The sequence below is a fragment of the Cryptotermes secundus genome, unplaced genomic scaffold, assembly GCF_002891405.2.
Source record: "Cryptotermes secundus unplaced genomic scaffold, Csec_1.0 scaffold1415, whole genome shotgun sequence".
Lineage (NCBI taxonomy): Eukaryota > Metazoa > Arthropoda > Insecta > Blattodea > Kalotermitidae > Cryptotermes > Cryptotermes secundus.
The window spans coordinates 600,976-623,807 of NW_019744143.1; the positions used below are offsets into that span (position 1 = coordinate 600,976).

At 42.3% G+C, this 22,832-nt stretch overlaps 1 protein-coding gene across 3 annotated transcripts in view; it reads left to right on the forward strand.

Annotated features, from left to right (window-relative positions):
* Positions 1-22,832, forward strand: part of LOC111874598 (voltage-gated potassium channel subunit beta-2) — a 78,965-nt gene that overhangs the window by 13,619 nt on the left and 42,514 nt on the right. The window contains exon 1 of one of the 3 annotated variants that reach the window (XM_023870226.2): positions 12,831-13,034. The exons of the other annotated variants lie outside the window; for them this stretch is intronic. The gene's annotated coding sequence lies outside the window, so the exon portion shown is untranslated. Of the gene's footprint in view, positions 1-12,830; positions 13,035-22,832 lie in introns of those variants that run through there. 3 annotated transcript variants of the gene reach the window in all.

Here is a 22,832-nt window from a genome sequence, read left to right on the forward strand (position 1 = left end):
TCGGTTTAAGTCGCCGTAACACCATTTTTCCTGACAGAAGATATCCGTAGTTTACATCAGTCCACCAAGTCAGATTTCAGTGTTCACTGATCATCCTACCTTTCGTCTGTCCATAGTCGAGCCACTGAAAGCATCGTTAAACAAGTCGCAAATATATTAATAACTGGGCGTTTAGTTCTGGGTCATTGTCATTAAGCCAAATTGTGTACTTCTCTTCATGATACTGAAACCCGGAGCCGTGGAAGAGTGAAAGATGCCCATTGCTAACATTTGGCGTTGTAAACACGTGACAGCATAAAAAACGAGAGAAGAATGGCTTTGCTAGGCAATGGCTCTCTAAACACTTATTCTTGGCAAATGATATGCACAAGCAACAATAGAAATGCTGGAAGCGGTGTCTTCTATGGAGTTCTCCCCGGGTACCGAACCCTGCAGTTAAATATGTGGCCTAGGGCCCCAGAATACGTTTCACACTAACACCGAACGGCCGGCTGACCTTCGATCTTACTGTAACTTTGACTAGTTTCTTCTTCTTTTTTATGGGAGCCAGACCAGTCCGAGTCTGAGGTGGTTGTGAGACAGTCATCCCCTGACGGAGGCGTGGGGGCGGAGGAGTCCCCATTATTGGAAGCCGTTGCGTAGCAGCACCTAGTGAAGACACGAAAGATTTAATGCGTGCCATAATGGCCTCTAAATTGTGTGAATTACTGAAACTTTTGTACTCAATTGCAGTTACGAGGTTTAAGAGTCCAGTAAATTCCATTACCATTCCAAATCCCGTGTACGGTCACGTAACACATAAATCATCCCCCACTAATTTGAAGTCTACAGGGGGGACCAGATTCATATGTACCGTTCAATTCAAGTCCCTCGCGGATTTTCTGGGCTTACCAAATTGGATTTTCTAAAGGACCGTTAGTATACAAGAGCAATGCAGCCTCTTTTTTTTTTCTTCAGGCCAATGTGAACAGCGAATTCTTCGGACAAATATTTTCGTATGCAGTTATTATTTTAGGTTCATGTTACCTTATCTTTACCCCGTATCGGGCAGACTGTCCTCACTTTGGGCACCTGCGCCTTTGTTTTCTGTATATTTGGGGAAACGTGTACTTTCAGTTGCCTCTCAGAAATGGATTCCATCGTGGCAATCCACCAATTTACACGTAGAATTTTGCTGCAGCTTCCAACTCCTTCCACACAAGGGACAAACCGTTTTGTATCAGCCCCTGACTGGGAATCCCCTCTTATCACATCCGGGGTCTCCATCGGGCCATATCTCTTCTTTCTCAAATGTAACATCTCATTTGTCACGCTATCGGATGTGACTATACAAGGTTGGATTGGTAATCGGATTTCTGGAACTCTTACAAGTCGCAGCTACAAGTAAGGTCATGCTCAGGCCCGTGCCATAGCTAAAGCGGTTAGTCGCTGGCTTCCCACCTCGGCGGCCCGGGTTCGATCCCGGGTCTGGTCAAGTTGGATTTGTGGTGGACAAAGTGGCGCTGAGGCAGGTTTTCTCCGAGTACTTCGGCTTCCCCTGCCAATCTTCATTCCACCAATTGCTCCACAATCACCCTCACCTATCATCTGGGGCTGGTACAGTAGGCCAGAAGTGGCCGCAGTACAAGGGACTTAGTCCCACCCCACTAGCAATAAAAAGAAAGGACCATGCTCTCGCTTCTCCACACACTTCACAAATCGCAGTCTGTTACAGTCGTCATTATCCGTTGCGTGGTAGCGGCTTCATGGCCGCTGCAGTTGTGAAAACTTTGGATTTTGTATCTATTTGTGCATTGTAATCATTGTATGTATATATATTTTAACATTCAGAACACCCATTATATTAGTGGTTTCCAAACATTATCGATGTCTCTCTGATGGTGGTCTCTTAAGGACCGAAACATATACGGCGTTTAGAATTGAAGTAAGAAAAACTTAACCAGTCACACTGTACGGAACTATTTAGCTTTTTCATAATATTAATGTGACGGACCAGAATGAAACAAATCAAATCCTATGATTCAGTTAGGAGGGAAGTATTGTACAATATTCTGATAGAGTTTGGGGTACCCGTGAAAATAGTTAGGCCGATTAAAATATGTTTAAACGAAATGTATAGTAAAGTCCGTGTAGGTAAACATTTAAGTATATGTTACTGTCTCGTCACCACAATGCAGGACAGAATCGTGACATAAAGATAGGAAACAGATGTTCTGAAGCTGTGGCACATTTTAGATATTTTGGGGACGACAATAACAAATGAAAACCTGATTGAGGAGGAAATTAATAGAAGATTGAATTCTGGTAATGCTTGCTGCCATTCAGTCCAGATCCTTTTGTCTTCTTGTCTGCTGTCCAAGAACATAAAAATTAGAATATACAAAACTATAATTTTGCCTGTGGTTCTGTATGGGTGTGAAATTTGGTCTCTGACATTAAGGGAGGAACATAGACGGGGGGGGGGGGTTTGAGAAGAAGTTACTGAGGAGAATTTTTGGACCGAAGAGAGATGAGTAACAGGAGGTTGGAGAAAACTGCATAATGAGGAGCTTCATAACTTGTACTCTTCTCCAAGTATAATTAGAATGATCAAGTCAAGGAGGATGAGATAGGCAGGGCATGTAGCACGAATGGGGGAGAGGAGCATTTTATATAGGCTATTGGTGGGAAAGCAGGCGAAAAGAGACCACTGGGATGACCAAGTCGTAGGTGGGTGGACAATATTAAAATGTTTCTTAGAGAGATAGGATGGGATGGACTGTTATGTAGTGGATTGATCTGGCTCGGGATAGGGACCAGAGGAGGGCTCTTGTGAACATGGTAATGAAACTTCGCGTTCCAAAAAATGCTGGGAACTTCTTGAGTAGCTGCACAATTGGCAGCTTCTCAAGAAGGGCTCAGCTCCATTGGTGAGTGTCCCTGTGCTTAACCAAGTAAGCATAACGACATGAAGATATATGGAAGCGTGGATATATAGATCCACGAATTCTTGACTTCGGCACTAATTTGAGGTAAGTTGTCGGCTTCACGCCCCGGTACCCACTGGATAGGAAGCTGAGAGGGGCCCCGAACCGGTCCGTACGACTTGAAGAGGAGAAAAATCTTGCACCTATCGGAACTCAAACTCCGACACTTCGGCCATGTGGGAACTGTAGCTTTTAAAATTGAGGTCATAAAATCAGGAAAGAAATGACGTCAGAAAAAACATTTTCAGCTAAAACATTACTGTGAAGAAAGTCGTCTTCTGGGTTTAGGCGCCGTGTATTCTTCGTTTTGGCCGACGTTTCGGAGGAACGTATCGCCTCCATCTTCAGAGCNATTACTGTTTGCTGAGTCCATTCATAGCCACCGCAGCACAGGAGACTTCAGTTTCATGTAGACCAGTGACAGGAGCTTTGCTACACATCTGTGGCTATGAAACGCGTGAATAATTAGTAAATTTGTGTTATTTGACAACTGGGAGCTCCATGACCTATAAGGCCACTAATATTGATATTATAGGAGCTCGCATCTGGGAGGCAGAAAATGCGCGCAGAATTTAGGAGGGAACGGTTACTTCCAGTAGCTTTTGCATGACTTGTAAAGCGTTGGACAAAGAAATTTAAGATGGCTTATAAGGGAAGAGGTGTGACCGGAACTGTCCCAATTGGAGCAGTGCTATGTGCACTGTTGATCATTCTTGTTCTGCTACCAGGATTAGTTATCTCGAAAGCAACAAATTGTTCTTTTCATTAAATTACACTGCACATTTATCTAATTAGTGGCCAAATGCCTTTTATCCATCTTAATTTATGCATATGCAAAATGCAATCGGTATGCTTACTAACCGCACATCTGGTAACATACACTGAATTGTGTAGACGGTGCGACTGTATGGCTATTTCACGAGTTATAGGGCGGCCTGGCCTGGCTTAGAGAGATGTTCGTCCGACTCTCCTACCTAGTCCAATGCTCATCTAGAAGAAGATTTCACTGTAAATTTAATATGTAAGTAAGATTTATATTCGTGATTTCTGCAATTTTGTAATCTCAGTAAATAAAACCAAGTCGAAATGCTTAGAAAGTTTTAAAAAATTTTCATTTGCATCAGTAGGGAACAGTTCATTTTCTGGGAATGTGCTCATGAGGGGATAAATGCTTCCAAACCGCTGTTGCTCGCTAACTCTTTGTCCGATATCAAGTCGATTTGTTTAGCGTGCGCCAGTTTCACTCTCACAGACTGTATGGCTTCGAGACAACTGATGAATTGACAAGGAAGGGCTCATAGCCTGATTAAGGTCACATACCGCCTTTTTTGTGTGAGTGAAGAAAACCACGATAAACTTTTGCCAAGATAGCCGGTTTCCCGATAGATATTCGAACTGAGGACCTGCCGCATAAAAGTCGAGAGTGATACCGCTATAAAATCTTGTTCGGTCTTAATTAAGTAGGTTATTGTATTTAAATCTATCCAAACGGCGTAACTCAGATATGCTTCAAGATGAAATTACTATTATACGTTCAGGAGTACCAACCTAACTACGGAAGCAGAGTTCTGGCACTAGTTCCCCAAACCCCGTGATAATCGGCTCTCTTACGCCTAGTAGTGTGACGTCCTACGGGAATCGATAAACTGCCTCACGGATAAGTAATGCCAGTGAGGACGCGAGGCAAGATGAGCCATTGCTTGGCGCTGTTCCACACAGAATATCGCAGCGCGGCACTGGTCTGTCAGCCTAACAGAAGCAGGGCGGTCTACGGGTATCGATTGCCTGGCCGACCGCGTGCCGACGCTGCTGTAACTACATATCTGCGGATGTTGGTTTCCATCCTCTCTAGTTACCCCGGGAGGTTTGATAGGACGACCCCGGACTCCACGAAGAATTCTTGATGGAGACAGCTGATATTGACGCGTGTCCCTGACCCAACAATGCGCGCCGCAATGCTGAGATCGACGTCACAGCAGGCGTCGTGCCAAGAAGCAGGGGGAAATCTGCCAACAACAATGCAGCAGCTTCTGCCTGGTTCCCGCTGGCATCGCGCAGTTACCAGGAAGCCGCCTCCTTAGCGTTAAAGCAAGTGACATTGTGACCCCGAAATTAAACTAATATCCCATGCACTGCTCTCGTCGAAACAAAGGCGATTCTTTTCGCTTGCGTCACAGGAAGGCCTGTGGAACAGCATCCTTTTAATATGAAACTTGATGAACACAGTGCAAACAAGAGTTTCATTGTTCCCAGCTCGCATCCCTGCTGCCGGATTTCCAGAGTTCTCTATTTTGCACGTCTTCGCTCCTCAAAATACGTCTCGTTAAATTGTGCGGATCCGTGACCTTCACGTTTTGTCCAACCGTGCTACATGTCCAGCCACTTACAATTTCGTTTATGTAACAAAACAGTAGGAAGACAGGAACAAGTTACTCTATTCATTGCCACTTTCTTAATTCTGTGTTTAGTCTCCTCACTCTCGACCCGATTTTTTCTCGTAAAGTTCAAAAACAAAGCTCTTGTCTCCGTTAAGAGGTTCCTGCATTGTTAATTGAGGTTTATCTGTTTGCTTTAGATGCCCCCCCTTCTTTCCAATTTCTAATCTTTTATACCTGTTCGTTCTTCGTGTTTTGAAACGGGCCCTCCGACGAGAGGAGAGGTCTGATTGTTGCTGGTCACTCCCCCTCTAATGGGAATGATTCGAGCGGGCACTCACGCACTGACTGGCCCTCTCCTTCACGCGTGCGCGCACACACTCGGATGTTGCCTTGCTGCTGACTTTCGCCAGCACAGCCAAACTTGGTTTTTGGTCCCGTCTAAACCCCTAACCGTATTTTGTTCTTTCCAAGACTTTTACGTGTTTTGGAATAGGGCCTCCTCCTCCAGATCGTTTTCTGTTTATATAATTTACGGACGTACCTCAGAGAAAACATCGCCTGCATCAGTTGGACTTGTTGCTGTATATCAGAACTTCTTTGTAGCATTATGTTTTATCTAGCAAGTAGCGTTGTAGTGTTTGCCTCTGTCCACATTTATATAACTTAGTCATTGTTAAGTTACATTTAGAGTAGAGGCAGTTTCCACATGTTGCTAAATTCGGCGTTGTTTTGAATGTGCTTGTGTGTCCTAATGCGTTTTCCACAGGCTTCATGGTAAGGTGCTTCATGGAGCGAGTTGACTTCTGATTTGTGTTCGTGAGGTGCCTGGTTCGAATCTCGGCCTAGGCACTGAATAGACTTAGAGTTTTCCTATTTTTCTCACTCGCACCAAGAAAGTGTTTAGTGTCTTAAAGTAGACCACGATGACTTACTTTCAGATCCCGTCCAGTTCATTGTGATCTGTTGCAGCGTCGCTACTAAATCTCTCTGATCTTGAAACTGAGGTAACTCGCAGGATTTACGAAACCTGTAGGATTGTAGGTGTACCAAGACAGTAATAAAATACCAGGACAAATATAAACCTCTTTACAGAATTCTCCGTGGTAGCGTAGTTGGTTGAGACACTGTGCTATAAGCCGGAAGGTCGCGGATTCAATTCGCGATGATGTCATTGAATTTTTCAGTTGACCTAATTCTTCTAGCCGCAGTATGCCGCTGGGGTCGACTCAGCCTCTAACAGAAATGAGTACCAGGAATATTCTTATGGGTGAAGGGCAGCCGGCCGGCGCGTAAGGCTGACAACCTTACCTCCATCTCTGAGCCGAATGTCTAAAGAAAATGTGGGAGTCTGTGGGCTTCCACTGCCTGTTACTTTTTACCACAGAATTCTCTCCCGGTTTCACTGTATACATATTGGAGCAGACGTAACTGAGTCAGTAAACAATGCTTGTGGGATGGGTGGCAGGATTTCGGTTACCGGTAAGGACAACCCAACGCGCACGTCACACCCTTCTGGTTCCTCGAGTATCAGTGTCGTGCGGCGCAGAAACATTGCGTTATGCGAGTCTTCATCTCCCCTTCTGCATGCAAAAGTTATGTCGAAAACTGTTGAGTGTTTTCTTTAGAAACAGTTCTATAGCATCGAATGAGATGGGGAGGTGATCATGAATCATGAGTACCAAAAGCACTGGAAATATGTGATAGTGTCCTGTTTCAAGGCGCTTACTTCATACTCTTGGAAAGACAAGGGAAAGCCACGAAGAGTTCCAGTTAGTATAGCAGGTATCCTAACCGAATTCCGAGACTTTTAACTCTTGAATGGAGGGTCCGAGCCTTACCTTTATAGGAATATTGTGCGCTTTTTGTCGAGAAGCTCAACACAAAAGTGCAGAAGACCGGGTGCATAAGAACACAACAGCGGAAGTTTCGAGCCTTGTCTTCTGGCTTTTGAAATGCTAATCCACGGGAAATTAGCCTTGGAAGTTGGCATGAGTCTGGACACGACGGCTCTGTGCCAGTTCCGTCGATGTTTTGAGCGTCTGAACCCTCACGCAGTGACGCAAGGGACGCTGCCCAAAGTGACCGCCCGCCATGTTCGTGTTCCCTCAGATAACACTTGCAGTGGTTCTCTTACCCGTGCATACCTCTCGAGTTGTTGAAATAAGAGGGATGCTACACAGTCACTGAGTTCCCGACAAATGTTCGGAGCACTTCTCTGCTCATTAACGAACTCTGTAGTAATCGCAAATACCAAGGCACTCTATTGAATATACCCCACAAAACTTAAATCCACATCTCATTATCATAACCTGTTCCTCCATCTTCTTGATGATCTGTCGTCGCTTTCCAAGACCCTTCACCGCCAAGGAACCGTAGGAACTCTCCTAACGATCCTGTGTGACCTGTATGAATCATGAAACTCATAATTCTTTAATATTGTTAGGTGTATGAGTAACCATAGAAGGGGTTTGGATTGGTAATTGGATTTATTGAACACCTACAGAACATAACTACAAGTAACTGTAGCGCTATCGCTAATTCACACATTCTGCAGTTCACTACAGCACGCATTAAGTTTTCTCAATCTGCTGTATATTCACCGATTGTCGCCTGGTAACGGTTTCCAACTCCGCAGCTTCCTCAGCTTCCTCAGCTTCCGTGTTTACGTTAACATTGGCAGGCGACTGTCTCACAACTAATCCATACTCTTCTAACTGCCATCTGAAGAATTTCTCATAAGTTAAAATAAAAGCAGCTGCTCCTCCTTATATAGACTCGGTGCGAACCGCACAGAGAACACCGCTTCCAACACTTCTATTGCTGCATGCGTATCAGTTGCGGCCATTACCTAGCAACGGCCGTTGTTTACCGAGCTATTACTTAGCATCGTATATTGTATAACTGCTTATTTCGCGGTCTTTGCCTAGCAATGGGACCGAATGCCACAAAATTGTCCGTTCTTTGTCAATCCATTTCTATGTGTCCAGATATTTTCTGAACATACACCTGCTGAGGATGTTGGTGTACCGATAACATTCTAGAATCCATGTTGGAAAGAACTCAGTTGTGGAAGCCTGCTTAGAAAGACTGAATGGAGTCATTGGAGACCTGTTGTGATCTTTTAATAGACCTCTCAAATTTTCTTCGAAATCCCCTATACCTTAGCATTCGCGATCATTTTCCTTTTTCGTTCATTGCTGTAAACATTATGTATAATATAGCGTCGTTAAATCATATTAATCAAGGTCCATTCTCGAAAACTTTATTTTGAGACTTTTGCTGTACTTCCCTAACGCAACCTTACGAAGCAACTGGTAAAGTGATTTCAGATCTGCGATTGTGGATTCCTGCATTTTGACACCGTGCAGTCTGTTAACCGCCGTCAATGTCATAAGCTGTAAGACCATTATATAGTCAGATGACCTAAGAGTAGTCTTAAGATCTCTGTTTGTTGGTTGCTTGCTCTGCTTATTGTTACACGTTGAAGATGGAAGTTATAATTTCCTCCGAAACGTCGGCAAGCAGTATTCCTCGCAGTCCCATGTATAATATCCTGAAATCCAGCACAGTACAAGGACTGCATTATGTTTTACTTATAAACTATCAAATGTTCCTTCTACAATGCAAAACTTACTAACACTGAATCACACTATATTCTTCACAGTGGTCGTTATGTGCGTAAGATATTAAACTATTGAAATGTATATGCATTATTATAATGCTACATTTTTCGGTCATAAAAGGTGTCTTCAGGCAACACACACATGGGGAATTCTAATGCACTGAGCACTAATCGAATATCATTCCCTTTATTACTTTTATTTCTTTTTTTAATATTTTCTTCTTCGTATATTTTCTGTAGTGCGGCTGCTTCTCTGTAATATATAACACGTATCTATATAAATAAAAATAATTCTACTTCTCTTGTTTGATTGTATTTCTTGTGGAGCTAAGTGTTGTATTTCTGTACTTTATCTATTTCGCTGGTGTGCTCTTCATTGTATGTGTCAAGTGTGCCTTTCCGTCCACTGTATTGATTTTTTGGTGTGATTGCTCTCGCTTATGTATCTTTTCGGGTATTAAATATGCTGCTACGTCTCGTCATTCATGCGCTGTTTGGCACATGGAGTGATGCACTTCGATGTCTGTATCATTCATATGTATATTGTTTCTTCTTATTTTGTAAATATGTTATTTTTCTATTGTGTTTAAATGTCTGCCCTTCCTTCCTGTTCTTATGACGTCCATCTGTATGTGTGTCCTGTGTTTCCAATAACCGGAATTACTATTATTGTTTCTGATACCACGAATTTGCCCATTATATCTTATGTTGAACGTTCTTCCAGTCTGACCAATACGAGTATATTTTAGTGGGTAATCCAGACATTTTATCTGATAAATGCCACTGTTATTATATTTATCAGTTTATGCGTGATATTTTAATACATTGTTGATTGTGTTTCATTTACGAAAAACAACTTTAAACTGTGTGTCTTTAAAAAACTTAGTTGTTTCTTTTACTTCCTTACAGGAATATAAGTATGTATAAGTATGGCCCACTTCGTTTTTTATGTTTTTAATTTTTGTGAATGTTTTGTTCTTGTGAGTGTGGTAGTGGTTTCGCTTGTAGGTTTATGTTGTATTCATTATTCTACAGTATATTCCTAATAGTATTTGTTCCCGTTTGTTTTGATTTCTTTGTTATTTTGTGTGATTTTGATCGATTTAATAGATTTCTTTATTGAAATCCTTCAGAACACAACAATTAATAATATATGTATGTAGTTTCAAGTATTACTTTACTAAATGTTTCGGTTTTCAAGAAGCCATTAGCAGGTAAACACACTTAAAAACTTTTTAGCTATTGAATTGCGTGCTAATTACACGATGGTATTAGCTTTTTCAAATAGTATACAATAATATAAAATATAGAATTACAATGAAAGTAAAAGTCTTAAAATGAACTAGTTACATAATTAAAATGCAGTTAAGAGCTGTACATTTAATATATTCTCAAAGCAGGTAGTTGTTATAGTAGTATGTGGTGGTGATTATGCGGACATGTTGTGTACACAGACGGTTGTTATTGTGCTTGGAGGTCCGTTCATATATTGCACTTTATTATTTAAATTTGTTCTCTGTTTGACGGGCGTGCCCGTTTATGTGTATATGTCCGATCTGGTGAGGAGATGGATTACAAAAAAAAAAAATATTTAATAGATATTTGATACCCGACAGTTTATGTTCATACGGGTTGCGTGAACTATTTGGTATTATAATATCTGAGTAGGTTTCCTGTATATTGAAAATTCTAATTGTTTGTTCTTGCGATGTATTGTAATGTCTTTATAATTAATTTTCTCGCGTTTTCCTTTCTCGACAGACACTTTTATAGATGGTTGTATATTGTTGAAATTATTGTTTTCTCAATACTTGTTTTCCTTTTGTTATATAGCATGACTATGTCGTCTACATATCTAGTATAATACACTACTATAATAATATAATATATATCATTTCGAATATTAGATTGGATCTCTGTGTTATTCTCCAATATGGTGTCAATTATATTTACGATGTCTTCTGTTGGTGTGTCTGTGTACATATTTTCGATGTTAAAAGGGCATATTTTGTATTGTTATCCAGTTCAGCGGTTTTAGCTCCGTCATAAGGTGGCTGGAGTTGCGTACGTTAAATATATATGGTAGGTTTATATATATATATATAATCAAAGCACTACAGCCCTAGTGGGCCTAGGCCTACCTCCATGAACTTCTCGGTTCACTTTGGTTTTTCTAGATCTTACACATTCGGTAGGACTCCTTGGGCGGGTGATCAGCTCTTCGCAAGGCCTCTACCTGCACACAAACACAGAAAAACGCACACACAAACTAAACATCCATGCCCTGAGTGGGATTCGAACCCACGATCCCGGTTTCCAAGCGAGTGAAGACAGTATATGCCTTAGACCGCTCGGCTACCGTGATCGGCATATGGTAGGTTTAGGTACAATAATTATATAGTGTTTCGTTGGTTTCTCTGCCACTTCATATGCTGGCGCGTTATTCCAGTTGATTATAGGTCTAATAGGTGTGTTTGGCTTATGTAGTTTTATTTTTGCATGCATATTTGAGACAGTGGGATTCATGTTTGTGTATTTCCACACGTCTTCTTGTATTATGTTTACACATTGCTTTAGTGTTTGTTTTATTTCCCTTTTGTATTATTGGGTTGAATTTTTTTAATCGTTACGAATTTATTTTTTTCTGTAAATGTTTATGTTTGTATTCTTATATGAGTATTATTGGTGTTTTCTCATTAACAGCTTTTGTTTTTATGAGTTCATTTGTTTTCATTTTGTTTTTATGTTGGCTATTATTTTCCATTCTTCTTTATTTCTTCGATTTACACGTATGTTATTATTTTGACTAATCTTTTTAGGTTTTTTGCAACTGCATATCTATAATAATTTTGTTCAATTACATCTAATTGGCTTATCGCTGTTCTTCGAGAGCGAATATTTCAATCCAGTTTTTGTGTTTGTGATGTAAGTTATATTTTAACCCTTTACTTAATAGTTGTATTTCCTCGTTTGTGAACTGTATGCTTGTGTGGTTTTCTAATCCATTGTAGTTTATATTTTTGTGTACCCCCTTTTTTTTGCTCTTTGTTTAGCTCGTGTCTTATGTGTTATTGTTTATGATGTACTTCAGTCATTTCTTGTTGTAATTTTTGGTTTATAGATTGTTCAATGTTGTTCCAAGTTTGTTGCCATATGTTTGCGTTATATAAGTGGACTTGGTATAACTGTGCGTTTAATTTTTTTCTTTTTCTATAAGAATTTTATTTTATATTTAATGCGTATAATTTGTGTTTGTGTGTGTTTTCTTTGCCACTTCGTTGTTAGTTGTTATTCTTATTTTCTCATATTTAAGTATTAGTTTCGTTCTAAAAAACTTGTTTTGTTAAAATTTTTATTAGTGTTGCTTTGCAATAGTTTCTCTTACGATTCTTATAGTTATATATGTTTTAAATGTTGCCTGAAGATGGCCTTATATTGCCGAAACATGTAGCATTTGTAATAATGTATATATATTTTAATATCGTAATAGTTTTAATAACACTGTGTGAATTAAAGTGTGAAACAGTGGTATTGATTGTTATATTATAGGCGGAACATTTGGTACACCATAAGTGGAATCTCAATGCAACAAGATGCTTAAAAATATTAGCATTATGTTTTATTTGACACTTTGTTTCGGAAACTGGATTTCCGGGGTACGGTACTGACAAACGTTTCTCTGCTAACTGTTAACAGAGGGTTGAACTTATGTCACGATTAGGCCATAGCGTTAAGTCTACCAGGCCACTTCTGCGACATTGTGATTGGCAATGCGTATGTCGTGGCTGCGCTCTAGCGGCGAGGCCCTAAAACGGAATCCCCCCAGCGGGCGAGCGATCAAGGCGCGCATTAGTAACTGGTCGCGCGGTGCAGGCGGTGATGTGTGCGGTGGACGCGGAGACTGGGGATGGACAACAGTTCAGCGAGTCTTGGTGGTAGAGTGGGACATGAGAGGTGACAAGTGACGAGGAATTCGTTCATGAAGTCTTTCTTTACTGGAGGAGGTGCTGTAGCCCACTCCAATCGTGGGGCGTGCGGACACACTTGCTGCCAACTGCCACAATAAAGGTCAGTGAGAGACTCCCTTCATCTCCGTTACTTATGCTGTTATCCGAGTTGCTCAGCCTCTGTAGATACATAAACTCGGCACATTGTCAGGAACATAGTCAACTGTCAGGACTCCACGCTTCAGCCATTCATTGGCTCTGATATGGCTTGTTCGATCGTTCTGTGGATTATGGGTTTTCCTATGAACATCCTAAGTGTGTTTTTAACCATTTAAAGACAGACTTTCTTCACAATTTTACGTTAAAATTCAGTCCATACCTCACAGGAAACATTACGTCTCCGCTACAAAACCCAACCGGTTAATGCTGTTTGAGGAAACGGTCGCTGTTTGCTGTGAGAATCATACGGAGGACACCAATACACTCTGTGGTCAGAATGCAGAGTGGTTTAATGTGTTAAATTAGGTGGTACATATAGTGACTACTGGACCTTAAAAGGTGAAAGCATGGGAGCCATGGTATTATCCAGATTTCAGGTTAGGTGCGCGTGAGGTGATCACCTCTACTCGTAACTTTCCGTGTACTTGGAAGGATGAAAACTGTGAGTCGTCAAATGCCGTTGTGATCACAGACGAATGTGGAATTCTGGTTCACCGTTGCTTCCGGTTTCAGTGGACAAGCTTTTTTAATACCTTTGTCATTGTTAATATCTGTACACAAATTTATATACAGGTGTGTTATACTTGTACATACAGGGCAATACAGAAGTCTGCCAAATTTCGAGGTGACATTCGCCAAGTTATTTTGAGGAACGAGAGGTACTGTTAACGTGGGGCCAATTTGTGAAGTTTTGGACGCAAGACAAAGACGTGACTGAAATAAGTACTCCTACTGAAGAATTCCAGAATAATTTAGTGTAAAATTAAAGTGACAATCTGAATAAAAAATGGCACAATAGATTCAGTATAGAACTACAATAAGTGTTATTGAATAACGAAGATTGTTGCAAATGCCGTTGAAAGCGTCCGCAATGCACACTGAGAATGGTGTACTATCGAAATGGTTACATTCTCAGGAATGTGGGGACTGGTTTCGAAAGCGGGACTCTGCCAACTGGCGCATGGCTGCCGTTGGTTCTGTAGACTGGGCTCTTCACGTGTCCTCAAATTTACCGCCGGTAATATGTCCAATTGAAATGCAATCCAGTTACAGTAAAGCCTCGCTAATCCGGTTACAGTTAATCCGGACTGAAAAATGAAAAATGCTGCTCACAGTTGAGTACATACTTTACAAGACACATGCCATTTAGGAAGGCAGATAGTCACTTGTTTGTTCCGACAAAACTTGACGGTTTCTTCAAATCTGCATTATTACGTTCAAAAAGAAGTACAACTTTCGGGTCTTCTATAGGTGAATAAATGTATTGTCTTTTTATAGTTTTAAAATAAAGGTTCTAGAGTTATATTTTTTATTTTCATCGTTAAAATTTCCATTTATTTGTGTTTTACGTTTGTTATTTTTGTCTTTTAGGGCGACTTTTTGCTCCACTAATCCGGATTATAGGTTAATCTGGACGATCTGACCCCAAGTTACTTCGGATTAGCGAGGGTTTACTGTATTTGTATAGTTGCGACCAAATTAATCCAAAGAAATTAGAAGGGGTCGTGTTGCTGAGGAAACATCTTGTGGGGGCAGCAGTAGCTGCAGTAGGCGCGCTTGTTCCCATTTACTTCTGGCCTTACATTTATCAAGAAACCGCGTCGTGGCTGAATGGAGTATCTCTGCTTCTAGGCTGCTTGGTCAGCATGGCTACGGTGAACTCAGGCATGTGGAGGAAGCCAGAAAAATTCCGTGACATAAGCTCGGGCGGGTAGTCACCGGCTCCCCACCGCCATGTCCCTGGTTCAATCCCAGGTCATGTCATGTGGGATTTGAGGTGGACAAAGTGGCACTGGGGCAGGTTTTACCCGAGTGCTTCGGTTTCCCATGCCAATTTCAATTCCACCATCTGCTCCATACTCATCTATCATCCGGGGCTGGTACAGTAGGACAAATAGTGGCCGATGTGCCAAGTGGACTCAGTCTCACTCCACTCAAAGAAATAAAAATAAAAGAAGCCAGAAGCAAGAATGTAACTTCGAAACACGTTGCGGAATCCCTTGTACGCTGTAAGGGTTCACCCCTCCCCCAAACTACAGCTGTTTGTAGAATAATGCAGAAACGTGATGATCTCGGTTTAGCACGTTATTTCGGAGGAGCTGAGTACCGTCCTCTTCTCATATATAAAAAAAAAAAACTTTAGTGCACAGGACGTGTGTATGTGTGTTAGAGAGAGAGAGAGAAGCGGCCTCCGTAGTCTAGAGGTAACGTTCCCACCTCATGACTCGTGGTACGCGGGTTCAAATACCCGGCGGGGGTCGTCGAATTTTTAAGGGCGGAAAAATTCAGGGAACAAGTCCTCCGGGAGGGACTTTAAGCCGTGGGTCCCATGTCGTAACTTTACGGCACGTAAAAGAACCTCATATCTCCTAAGGAGATCACTGAGCCAAATTCCAGGACGTTTCCCGCCCAACAATAGTCTCTAAGGCCTCTGATAGATGGGGGAAGCATTATAGACACCGCTAAAGCAAGTGGAGGCCGAACTCGCTTGCTCGGCGGGACTGATGGTATGCACCATTATCGGTAGGGTATAGAGACTGGTAGAATATCATACAGGGAAGCAAAATGGACCAATACTGGTCTAAGTGCATGGGGAATCCTACCATCTCCAATAACTAACTAACTAACTAACTAACTAACTAACTAACTAGAGAGAGAGCTAACAGACACGCGCATGAGAATTAGCGTCATATTCCTCTGCGACCACTCATAAGTTAATATTACGAGTTCCGCAGACAAAAGAAATGTCTTCTTATACTTTTTCTTCTACCCTGAAGATGGAGGCGATACGTTCCTCCGAAACGTCGGTTAACACCACATATACACGGTGCCAAATCCCAGAAGACTGCTTTCTTCAAAAGAAATGTCTGCTCACGCTTCCATGTATAATGTAAAAGGCATGTACAGAATGTATGCAATTATTAAGACTTTTGCGGAAGCAGAGTACGAAAGGTTATCGCTTGCCACAGAACGGATTGTTGAAAACCATACATGCTTACTGCAGTCGCGGACAGGAGTCGGACCCGCTTGAATCCTAGTAGCAAGCAGAAGAAATGCATGTTACAGCCCAAATTTAGGTTTTATATTCCTCCAAAATTGACTGGAAGTCACATAGAAGTGAGGTAAAAGTCAGTGATTATTTTATGTACTCTATATGTAGAATATAAAATATTTTAATATTAAATAAAACAGACATTAATGAGCTTATTAAATTTTTTGGTTACTGTAGACCAAAAACAAGTGGAGAATGTGAAATGTTTTAAATATTTGGGTAGCTTGTTAACAGATGATGGAAGGTGTACTTGTGAAATTAAATGCAGGATTGCCATGGCAAAAGCTGCATTTAGCAAGAAGAAGACTCTTTTTACCAGCAAATTGGACTTAAATTTGAGGAAGAAACTAGTGAAATGCTACATTTGGAGCATAGCTCTGTATGGGGCTGAAACATGGACACTTAGGGCAGTAGATCAGAAACATCTGGAAAGTTTCGAAATGTGGTGTTGGAGAAGAATGGAGAAGATCAGTTGGACCGATTATGTGAGAAATGAAGAAGTGTTAATTAGAGTCAGTGAGCAGAGGAATATCCTACATGAAATAAGAAAACGGAAGGCTAATTGGATTGGTCATGTTTTACGCAGAAACTGCCTTCTAAAAGAAGCTATCGAAGGAAAGATAGATGGGCGGATAGAAGTGACAAGAAGACGAGGAAGAAGACGTAAGAAGATGCTGGATGACCTTGGGGACAGAAGAGGATACTGTCATGTGAAGGAGAAAGCTCTAGATCGCATTAAGTGGAGGAATTGTTTTGAAAGAGACTGTGGACCTGTCGTCTTGACAGATTACTGATGATGATGATGATGATGATGATGTAGCTCGCGGGGCTGTCTTGACAAATATATCACTTTCTCAGAAGCTGCAATTGGTTCTAGATTCTTGTTTATCGGTTTTATGTCTCGCTTTAAAGAAGAGTTTCTAAACTAGAAAGATTTAAAATCGAAAACAAACATTCAGAATTTATAAAGTTTTTGCATTTCGAAAGAGTCGCTCCCTTCCACGAGAGCCTGTTCCCGCCGAAGCAATAGAAGTGTAACCACGGCGCACTCTGACGCACAGTGAGCCACTGGTTAAACGATCACGACGCGTAACAGTATTGACTAGTGATAACGTAGGTGCAGATAGTACTTAGAAAATAGGGAAATGAAGAACACGCAAATGCCAGTTTCCATTGCTGCTCAGCAGCATCTGGAACCCTTAACACTTCTGTAACTGTCGCACGCTCTGAACGGAGTACAGATTCTGATCAGCCCTTCTCCATGTCTTGCTTCCTTTGGCGAGGAACCAACTAATACTGCTTTCGTGTTTGAATCAAAACATTCTAAATGTTCTTAGCTCACACGCCATGAAACATATTGATAAAAGTAATTAAGTAACGGACTTACCTTCTTAAGGAGGGCCGTGCTATAGCTCAGGCGGTTAGTCGCCGGCTTCCCACCGCGGCGTCCCGGGTTTGAGCACAGGTCAGGTCGTGTTGGATTTGTGGTGGACAAAGTGGCAATGGAGCAGGTTTTCTCTGATTACTTCGTTGTCCCCTGTCAATTCTCATTCCACTGGCTTCTCCACTTTCATCATCACCCGGGGCTGGTACAATAGGCCAAATAGTGGCCGCCGTACCGAGTGGACTCAGTGGACAAGAAAGAAAAATTTTCTAATGTCGTGCCCGCACTCTACTTATAGGGTGACACGGCGGCATGTTAAAACTGAACTAAGAAGCAACCAACTAGCTACGAGCCTCGCAGACTATGGCTTCCTTTCTATGTCATAAGCAACGTCATGTGGAAGGTAGCACCGCGGGGCCATGTGGACCGAGGTTTCATGGCTCAAAAAAGTTGAGGAAGGAGAGCACACGCATAAAACCTCGGAAGGAAAATACGGAAAGTTATAAAGTAGTCAACTGAAATAATCTGTACCTTTCGTGTTATGTTTCATACTGGTGTGTCTAGTCGGTATAGCTACTGGCTACGGGCTGAATGACCGAGGGGTCGGAGTTCTAGTTCCGGTAGGATCTAGACTTTTCTTTTCTCTACGTCGTCCGGACCTGTTCTGGGACACACCCAGCTTCCTATCCAATGGGTACTGGCGGCTCTTCCCCGTGGGTAAAGCAACCGGGGCGTGAAGCTGACCTCTCACCTCAAACTAGTGCCGAGGTTGAGAAAACGTGGGTCCATACATGAATTCCCCATACGCCTTCATGGCGTAGTGCTTAATTAGTTAAGCACAAGGACAATTTGTTCGTATAGGCGGTGTGTCTTTGTTCAAGATGGAGAACGTGACGTGGGTTGAGTTAGGTGGGCGTGTTCAAAATTACGCCAAAGATCGGGCTGCTGTTGTTGCAGTATGTATCGCTTAATTGAATGTCTTGTCTTGCCTGATGGATGACACATTTTTCTACTGTGTTAGTAATATTGTGTTTGAGTGGGATCTCGACTGGCCCGTCTGTGCACAGCATGAGTTGGTCCTATCGTGTGCATCTGCCCGTCCTCTGGCCTGAAGCTCTGGTTAAGAAAAGGGGGGGGGGGTTCTATTGCAAAGTGGAACTGTGCATTACAAATATTTCACAATCTGGTAGAGACCAGAAACTCGTTCGATCAGTTTCCTCTACGTGTTAACTTCAGGCCATGTCGATTTATCGATTCGAGCTGTGCTGAGTGTCGGCTGGTTTAGCGACCTCCTGGTATTGCAAGCCCCACAGACCATCGCGCTACGAATTAACAACGTAATCAATGGATGAATAAGGTGTGAGCCACCGTAACCATCAGTGGTCTACTGTGCGCGCCACTTTGTTCAGCCCCTTAAAAATCCCGCACTTCGAACGGAAGGACAGTGCCTTGCTGAAGGGGGGGGGCATCCGGATCCACAGATTGATGTCCCACATGACTAAATCGTAAGTGTGCTGCAGCCCGAGAATCAGTCCGTTTCTTTCTTTCTTCAGCTTTTAACTGCCCGTCAAGTTCGCCTACACGTTTGGCGTCACTTTTAACTGGCTTCTCTTTTGAGGCCTCAATCCCCACAAGTTTGTAGCCACCTTTAACTGCCCTACCTGGTGTTGCCGCTGCTGAAGTTGCTAGGCCGTGGCTGGTTTCGGCTTGATCAGGCTCCACCGCTTCTTCCTTACGTCGAGATTACCGGGGGTTTGAATTACAGGATGGGACCTGATGGTATGGGCGCCAGCAAACAGCTAGACGCGGTTTGCGATTCATTGTAAAGGGGTGGGGGTAAGGCGTGAGTGGGTGAAACCTGGCGATGGGTTTGACTAGCTAGTGGAGATGAGTCTCTCCTCAGGTCGGCTACGGGTCAGGCTCGGACAAGTGATGGTGAAGCACCTCTAACCAACACAATTCACTGTGCCACTGCAACACTTTATTGCTCTTCTTAAAGGCACTCGGCTGTACAAATTCACATAATCTGATGTAGATTCGGCTTTCAAGCAGCTGGTGTTACACTTGCACAAATTGCACTTGATAATCTCAACTTACAACCGTCCATTTAGGGACTAAGCCAAATCAATATATGAGTCGTTGTGAGCAAAATTTTGTACTTAGAAATTTCTTTTAGCGCGTGTGATGCGGGGTTTGCCTCCGCCAAGTTCTAAAGTTGATACACGACTAAAAAATCTTAGAGTGAACTCTCTGCCGAGCCAGAGGTCCTAACTGAGTTGTATCCGCCTATTCTCTCCTCCTAATTTCTCGGATAGGCTAATTCAAATAAGAGGAGTTGGCTTAATTTTGGTTCCGGCCAATGACCGATTGTTTTTAAGGGACTTTCGGCCTAAAAGACCAAACGGAGAAAGTGACAGCGATGCAACTTATGAGGGGTCGCTAATGATCTCCTGGCACTCCCACTTTTCACTTACGGCTGGTAGAAACTGTCACTTCTCGAATTCCCAAAGTGGCTTGCCGCTGTAAGTAAAATTCTCAATTTCTAAAGAAACTCGGTGGGATTTCTTGAAGTATCATTTCTGCCCTTCTGGAAAATAACACCAGATGCTTGGACGCAAGGACTAGCAGATCTGCTCATCGCCTACTCCTTGTTCTGACATTGTGTCTTAAACCTTTGTTTCTTCATAATTCTTATTGTCTACTCTATCAGCTACTGAAATAAAAAAGGGGGAGGGGAATGATTTCAATGGTGTGGTTACAAGCTGATAAACAAAAGTACAACAGACTTGCAAAAGAACTTAAAAAGTTAACATATAAGATAAAAAATGACTCAATACCAGAATACCTCAGAGGATTAGCCCCAACCGAAGCCACGAATTATTCTTTGTGGAAGGCTACCCGTAAAATGAAACAACCCAAACTGCATATACCACCAATAAGGAAACGAGACAACACCTGGGCTAGAACTGATCTGCAAAAGGCTACGACTTTTGCCGAACAACTACGCAGTTTTCCAACCTAACCATCCCGACTGCCAGCAGCTGAAGAGGAAATTTACAAACAGCTTGAGACTCCGTTTCTGATGGCCTTCCCAATAAATAAAACCACTCAAAGAGAGGTAGAAACTATCATACGCCATGGCATTAGTTTAAAAAAGGCACCGGGATATGACCTCATCACCGGCAAAATTCTAAAAAATTGTCCGACAAAGGATTCAGAGTACTAACATACATCTTCAATGCAACTTTACGGCTCGAATACTTCCCCTGTCAATGGAAAGCGCGCAAATAGTCATGACTTTGAAAACAGGGGAAAATCCAAAAGATGTTGCATCGTACAGACCCATCAGTCTCCTACCGATTCTCTCCAAAGTTTTGGAAAAAATCCTGCTCAAACGATTAGTACCGGAAATCGACGATCATCAACTCATATCTACACATCAATTTGTCTTCAGAAGAGGTCACACTGTCCATAATAAACAAATTATTTGAGAAGCTTTTACTTCGGAGANAGTTCATAGTGATTTTGAAAACAGGCGCTACTGCTCAGCTGTATGTGGTGATATAAGCCAAGCCTTCGATAAAGTTGGGCACATAGGCTTATTAGACAAACTTAAGTGCGTTCTTCCGCATCCAATGTATTCTCTATTAAAGTCTTATCTTACCGACAGAACTTTTTTAGTCAAATACGACGAAGTCTATACCGAATTATACCCTGTGTTATCCGGAGTTCCGCAGGGAAGTATCCTTGGGCCTTATGCTATACTCCATATATATAAGGCTGACTTTCCAGAAACCGGACAAACAATGCTTGCCACCTATGCCGACGACACAACAATACTAGCGTCTCACGAGAACCCTACTGAAGCATCCCGGATACTGCAAACACACCTAGACCAATTCGAAGAATGACTACAGCGGTGGAGAATTGAGGCCAACGAAACTAAATCCGAAACACATCGCCCTCGCCTTGAGACACGGAACCTGCCCTCCGGTACTATTAAACAGAACATGCATACCACAAGAGGAATCAATCAGATACTTAGGCCTTCACCTGGACAGGCGATTGACCTGGCGCGCACACATTCTCGCCAAAAGAAAACAACTGGACATTACATTTAGTCAAATGCACTGGCTAATTGGCAGAAGGTCAGAACTGTCTACCGAAAATAAACCTCTAGTATACAAGACAATACTGAAGCTTATTTGGACTTACGGCGCACCATTATGGGGAACTGCAAGTACATCCAACATAGAAATGTTGCAGAGATTCCAAAATAAAGTGCTTCGCGCCATAGTCAAAGCACCGCCGTACGTCCCAAACAGATTGCTACATGCCGACCTAGGCACACCCACAGTACGGGAAGAAACCACAAACATCAGCCGTAAATACAAAGACAAGATAACAGTACATCCAAATGAACTGACAACCACATTATTAAACGACGCAGACGAGCCCAGAAGACTCAAAAGGCATAACCCAACCGACCTAACGACGAGCTTCACATAAATGCAATACATACTGTAATAAAGTTACACTCGAAATGGGTTCCTAGAGAATGCTCACTGCAGCATTACTCTCCCTTACGTATACTTTTGTTAGTATTTAAGCCTTAGATTAAGTATTTCACAAGATGTACTTATAGTCCTTAATATGGACCGATTGTACAAATAAACGGAGATATATAAAAAAACTTTCCTTCTTCAAGCACCTTATATACGTGGGATTGGTGGTTAATCCCGACTCAAAATGATGTCCTTTCAAGCCGCAGTGTCCTGTGTGTGGATAGTCCTCTCTCCTATTTAGTTTCGATAGTTCCATAGTTCAACCGATCACAGTGGCCGCGCGGTCTAGTACATGAACTGTCTTCGCTCGCTCAAACTCTGGGATCGTGGGTTCGAATCCCACCCAAGGCATGGCCGTCTGCGCGTTTGCGTTTATTCTGTGTTTGTGTTCTGTGTGTAGGTAGAGGCATTGAGACGGGCTGATCCCCCGTTCAAGGAGTCCTAGAGAATTAACACTTATACTTTCTAAATACAATATATACAAGGCCTCTGTTAATCCAGACATTGTACAGCAGATTACGCCCTATTTCTGGTAGTATTAGCTACCACGGCAGTCTATTCACTTGAACGGTCGTATGCCTGACCGCCGCCAAGTTTAAGCCTCTTATACATTCTGTGGCTGGCTTCACCTTGTCCAATGTTGCGAACATTCGTTACAGACACTCGTTATATATCCGCGGCACGGACCGCGTAGAAAAC